Here is a 6,577-nt window from a genome sequence, read left to right as displayed (position 1 = left end):
ATGCAAGCTCTCTTTCACTGCTAATTCCATCAAAGCTTGGGGAACAGTTCTAATTGGGCGTCTCTATTTTTGGTTGTCTTCCAGCCCTGTTTTGCTGCCTTTGAGAAGAGGCAGCGCAGCGAATGTAAAGCTGTGTGATAACAGGGCCATTCGCCACAGTACTGAGTTTGACCCTGCAACCAGCCTCCATGACGGATGTGAGATGATTCTTAGCCCTCCAGCTCAGCACGACACACTCAGCACAACTCGCATACACTCTCTCCGAAACTCTCCCCATTTCTCTGTCCCACTCAACCTCTCTCCCTTTCCCCAGTCTCTGCTACTCCTCAGATCAGCTCCGTGCTGTGTGCTATTTAAAGCTGCTGCCATAACCGCCCACGGCTGCTTTAAGAAGTGGTGACTCACCTAAACAGATAGCTCAGTACACTGTGGATATGTGTGCAAGAGACAAGGAACGTCGGCATGTGAATGAGAGAGCTGCTTTTGGTCTACTTTGCCGAGGCCTCGTCTTTTCAGAGACAGGTTCCTCTATGCGCACACGGACCCATTTCGGCACACATCTGTTCACTTGGTGTTACTGCAGTATATATCAGTCCAGCCACATCCTGGAAATGTCCAGTTAGATAAGCAACACATATAGAATTACATCTAATATAATTATATTTATACCTTTCTCCTTTGTAATGGGACATTTATTAGTTGCATCGCTATACAAGTACAACTTCCATCTGTTCGTCTAGTAGTACTAGACGTTGCTGCAAATTAGAAACAAACGGGGAATGCGTACGGTACATTCTTTATTTGTGGCTGCAGCTTGCAGGCAGTAAAGCTGGGCAGTCTTCACTGACATGGTTTTCAGACTCCCACCCTCTCTGCTCTGCATTATTAAATAAATCTTAAATAATTCACTCTCTTTTGGATCAAATAAATATTTTCCTTTACAATTCAGACCAACAAATGAGTACTGCTCATATATCAGCTAAAATACATTTAATCATGCTGCTCATTTGCTGATTTTCATATTTGATCTAAACACTGTTTAAAGAATACTTGTTTCTGATAGATGTAAAGGATCAATGTTCTCAAATTATTATTATTATTTTAAACAAGTTGTAACATCGGAAAAAAATCTAAGTCTCGACGATGATGCTGCAGTGCCTCGATGTAAAGGACCCATTTGTGTGTGTCGACCTGTTATTCATGCTTTGATGCACGGTTTAAAGAGGACTCTGGGAAGCCCGCCCCCTACGCATGCGCAACTTAACACACACATGGAAAAGCTATATTTTTTTGCACATTTCAAGACAAGAACTCACAGCCCCGCAGAGCATAAAAGAAAAGCATCTCCATGTTTTCATACATTGGCCTAAACTTTTTTATAGTGCTAACACAAAGCCAGATACTTAGGAAGCACCAGGACTACAACCTTCTGATGTTTCTTTGCAGCGTGATTCAAAGAAATAACTGCAATGCTTTCATATCATCCTGAGTTAATACTTTAAAGCTGTAAACTCTTAACCAGGTCCACTTATTGAACAGAGTTAAGCAAAAAGTCATGTGTTTTACTTGTGATTAGTTAAAAGCATTAGTGCCAAATTAAATTACATCTGAAGCAAAGTGAATATTTCACGTTTTCTGTAAACACAGCTTAACCTCGTTACTGCATGTGACTTAAAAAAAAAAAAAGAAAAAAACGCAATAACAATATAACAAGCAATAAAAATTATTATCATAAAAAAAATAAACATGAAAACATTAATACCTTTTTTTGTTATACTAGTGGTTAAACTCAGTGTGGGAAAAAAAAAATCTACATTTTCTAAAGGTCACCATTATTATTAGTTGCATAATTAGTACTATTATTAGATACTTTGCATTATTAGAGTTTAGGTTTTAGACTGCAAAACAACAGTTGCCAAATAAGTGAATTCTATTTTTGGTAAAAAAAAATGTATAAAAAAAAAAAATTTAACTGTCCGTATTAGAGCCTGTGCTAACAAAGTACATTTTTCACAAAGTTATACCTGCCAATCAGAGACACTGAAACCATAACAAAGTAAAAACAAGTCAACATAACCAGTTCAATGTTTCTTCATTGTTAATATGCCTGTGGATTTTTTTTTAGCCTAATCTGAGTTATAATTAACTTTTTATGTTGCTATTTCTACACTGCAAGTGAATTTACATTTAAAATCATAACAGATATTCTTTATAAGGTTATGTCATCTTTTCGGCCTTCCCTTTCCTTCAACATAAATCAGTGGCTGAGAGCTAACTAATGAAGCTTGCAGTGTCTAAAAAAAAGAACATAAATTGAAAGTGCACGTTGACAGTCCAGCTGCTTTTGCAAGCCGGTACACAGAGGAACCACTCTGGCCTGTCGCCAAAAATTGCAAGCGGAGCTCTGCACGCTCCGTTTATTAGAAAGGTGCTCACTCATTATTTCAAATGGAGGGACAGAAATCCAACAAACTCCCAGCAGCTGCAGCTACTCTGTCTCCACATGCAGTAAAGTTTTTTGCCTCATGTGGGGGATCTCTCCCTCTTTTTGAGGCAGACTTTTTGGTCTATAATTTATACATTTACCTTACTTGCTTCTGCGTGCATTGGCCTCCTGCATTTTTTAGAGGCCGGGTATTGAGGGATTTTCTGTCATGCTCTCTTGCTTTGTTCTGATCACGCAAGCCGCTGCTATCCCACATGGAGGAGCACTGACAAATACATAAGGCTAACTCATAACACCAAAAGTTGAAACAAAGACATGTATGAGCACTGTCATGCCAAAAAAAAAAAAAGTAGTGAACACACACAAACACACCCCACACCCACACAAAAACACAGAGGGGAAGTCCCAGCCCCTTTCTGAGAACACTCTGGGAATGACTGTCTTGCTCCGTGGCATGAGTATTTTTCACCCAACCACACTTCAAACTAAATCAGCCTTTAACTTGTGTGTCCCAGCAAGAAAAAGGGTGATGAATCTTTCTCTCACACCCATGCAAGCAAAAGCGGTCTCTCCTGCGTTCCCTGTGGAGAACACATGGCAGTCAAAAATAGAAAAAGAGGGAAAGCTTGAGAGGAACAGATAAAAGAAATTGAAAGAGTTCCTGAATAAAGTATATATATATATATATATATATATATATATATATATATATATATATATATATATATATATATATATATATATATACCTGAAGAGATTCTAGTCTGAAATATCAATACTTCTGTGCAGACATTAACTGTGAAATTATTGATTTATTAGAAAAAATTTATATATTTGTAACTTTAAATGTATTTGTGACCTTGTGGATTTTAATTTTAACAGGCATAATTAATTGGAACCTAAGCATTTTTTTAAATCCCAGCATAATTTATATAAAATATATAGGCTAATGAAATGTTACTGATTTAAAAGATAATTGTTCGTGGTACTTTAAAGAAGACTTTACTGTAAATTAACATAAAAAGAAATATAAATTTGTCCATTTTTAAGAGGCTGCAACAGACTTGTAAGCAATTGACCCAACCTAAGAGTGTTTATCACTGATTTGAGCATTTCTGCAAATATATTTATTTTACTGCATTAAGAGCACAGCAAAAATGTTTATTAATTCTCTCGCATCTGCATTTTGTTTAACAGGCAAATTTAACAACAGCTTAAGCATTTCCTATTATTCAGTAGAGAATAAAAGTAATATTTTTTGTAATCTAAGTGATTTCGAACCAACAATTGATTACGATATTCTTTTTCATATTTCCTCATAAATTACATAATGAATTAAATCTAACAAATAATGCACTGTTTGATATTTTTACCATCTAACTAGTAAATGGATATAAAAGCCAATGATGTAACCTGAGAGTATTTATGCCTTAAGCAGATCCTGTGTTATGTGCAGCTGTAGAGCAAGATGAGAAAAGAAACTGTCTTTACTATCTAGATGTAAAAATTTACTTATTTTAGAAACAGATTTAATTACTAAAAATACAGTTTTTTTTTCAGTTTTAAGTTTTTTTTTTGGTCATCATTATGTGTGTAACTGTATATAGATGTTGGTGTGTGTGTGTGTGTGTGTGTGTGTGTGTGTGTGTGTGTGTGTGTGTGTGTGTGTGTGTGTGTGTGGGTGTGTGTGTGTGTGTGTGTGAAAAATATAGCATGAGGTAAAGCTGAACATTTTCTTTTTACAGAAGCATAATCAATGGTCGTACATATTCTTAAAACTGTTATTGCTGCCCTTTAAGTATAAAAATATAGATATGAATGTATTTACATGCTACATAATTAAAAGTTCTAATATTATATAAATAATCTGACTCAGCTGCTCTGTCAGTAACTTTTTTTTATGTCAGCCAAAGTTCACAATATAAATTGTGTAGGTAGTACTAATAATATTTAAAATAAATTTTAAATTACATATACTAGTGTTCTCTGTCTTGCCTGGACTTTGTAATACTTTTTCTGAAAAATATATTTCTTTCTATTCAAATGCAGCTTTGTCACATCTTTCTTTTTTTGTTTCTTTGTTTCTGTCTTTCTTTCTTTCTTTCTTTCTTTCTTTCTTTCTTTCTTTCTTTCTTTCTTTCTTTCTTTCTTTCTTTCTTTCTTTCTTTCTTTCTCACAATAGTTTACAATTTGTCATTCAGTTGCAAAGCGTATGGGTTTAAAATCCCTCCACTGATTTAACTTGTCGAAACAACCTGGATTCAATTATTTTCCCGTTTAAAAAAATCCCTCTGAAAAAACCCTCAAACTTCTTTTACTGTCCAAAGAAAATCCCTGACGGACCTCGATCTTTTCGCCCTCCCACTCTATCCATGTGCTGTCATTTAGATTCTCTTCCTAACATGTAAATTTAGGTCAGGCTGCACTCTCCTCTCCCAGCGACACAGGAAAATGTGGAAATGGATCGTTTCACACCAGTTAATCTTATTGGGAGAGAGGGAGGGAGAAGCTAAAACAACAATCTCTAATGTGGAGAACAAGAAGGCGAAAAGAAGGAGAGGTACTGACGAGAGAGGGAGAGTGCAAAAAAAAGAAAACAAAAGAGAATTAAGATGGAAGAAGGATGAAAATTTAAGAAGTGGGGCAGAGCAGGAATCAAGATGAACAGAGGATGAGAGGCGAAAGAGGAGGACACAAAAGAAAAGATGAAGACAGAATCAGTAAAAAAAAAAAAAAAAAGACATCAGGAAGCAGAGAAAAAACAAAAGAGGATCAAAAATTGAGGTAAAGACAGGATAGAACTGAAAATCAAAGAGGAAGAAGACAGAAGTATGCCCCTCACGTCTCATCTTGGAACTTTTTGCCAGCATCACACCTCCCAGTCCTGGCAGCTTGCATACTAACAGACAGGCCATATGGCTCCATTGTGAGGAGCACACAAACACAACCCCATAAATGCACACATCATCACCGCAAAACAGACCAGTCAGAATCACAAACAAATGCTATGCACATAAAGAGTAAACAGACACACACAGGTACCCTCTCTTTCCTGCTCTTAGGGATGAGGATATATGTGACAGACTGAATGAAGGAAGAGAGGAGAAGGAGGATGTAATGGCACGTTCAGATTTTTTCCTCTTCTTTTTCCCATCCGGAGGGCTCCATGGGAGAGCATAGCCGTCCCAATTACTAAAGCTTGCACGGACATAGATTCAGACATGTGCATGTTACATACTTGGTCACGCAAGCCTCTTTCTCGGTCTGAGCAAGCATGCAAGAACATAATCTTTATATCAGATACAGGGGAAAAGCAAATATTTGGAGAAGGCGATTAGCAAAACCGCAGCTACTTTCAATGCATGCACATTCATACAGAGATTTAAAGGGGACACCAGGGAGAGGAAAACATACAGCTGTGGAGGAGTTTTGCAAGAAAGGACTTCATGGATAAGTTGAGATTTACTGATGTGTAAACCACTTGACACACAATACAGTCCTGAGTGTCATTATCCAGGAAATGGATAGTTCCTGATAGAGCAGATTTGGGACAGGCACTCAGTTGGGCATCATCTGAGGTTTTCTGGAAGTGCTCACTATGGACTGTTTGTTACGGTCCATTAACAGAAGTGTACAACAAAGAGGTTATAATTTACAAACTTGACGTGCCTCCATGCGGCATGTTTTTTAACATTTGTGGACACCAATTTATAATTTTTTTTTTACATAGTTAAAAAGAGATAATGACTAAGAACATAAAATTTATTTCAACCTGTTTGCAAACTCTTAGAAACTACTGAGTGAAAAAAAAAATAGTTTATCCAGTCATCAGTCAGATATGGAAACCTTTATTTAACAGAAAGGAGTTTAACATGTGATGGGGAATTATAATAGTAATGGTTATTTACCAATGAGACTTTAAAGATTGTGTTAAACAAAAAGATTAGAGAAAGAAAGAGTTTAGCATGAAGCTCATCTCCAGCAGTCAGTGGATGATAGCAAGGGTGAAAGCATCTAACAGGGGTAAATTGCTCTTAATGTGATTTTGGTCATTTTTCTGGAAGTGGGAGGATCCCAGAGAACTGGAGGGGACCCATATATTTACACTGAAAACCCTACTCTACTTTAAAA

This window comes from Cyprinodon variegatus, unplaced genomic scaffold (genome assembly GCF_000732505.1).
Source record: "Cyprinodon variegatus isolate N-32 unplaced genomic scaffold, C_variegatus-1.0 Scaffold295, whole genome shotgun sequence".
NCBI lineage: Eukaryota > Metazoa > Chordata > Actinopteri > Cyprinodontiformes > Cyprinodontidae > Cyprinodon > Cyprinodon variegatus.
This window is presented reverse-complemented; position numbering follows the sequence as displayed.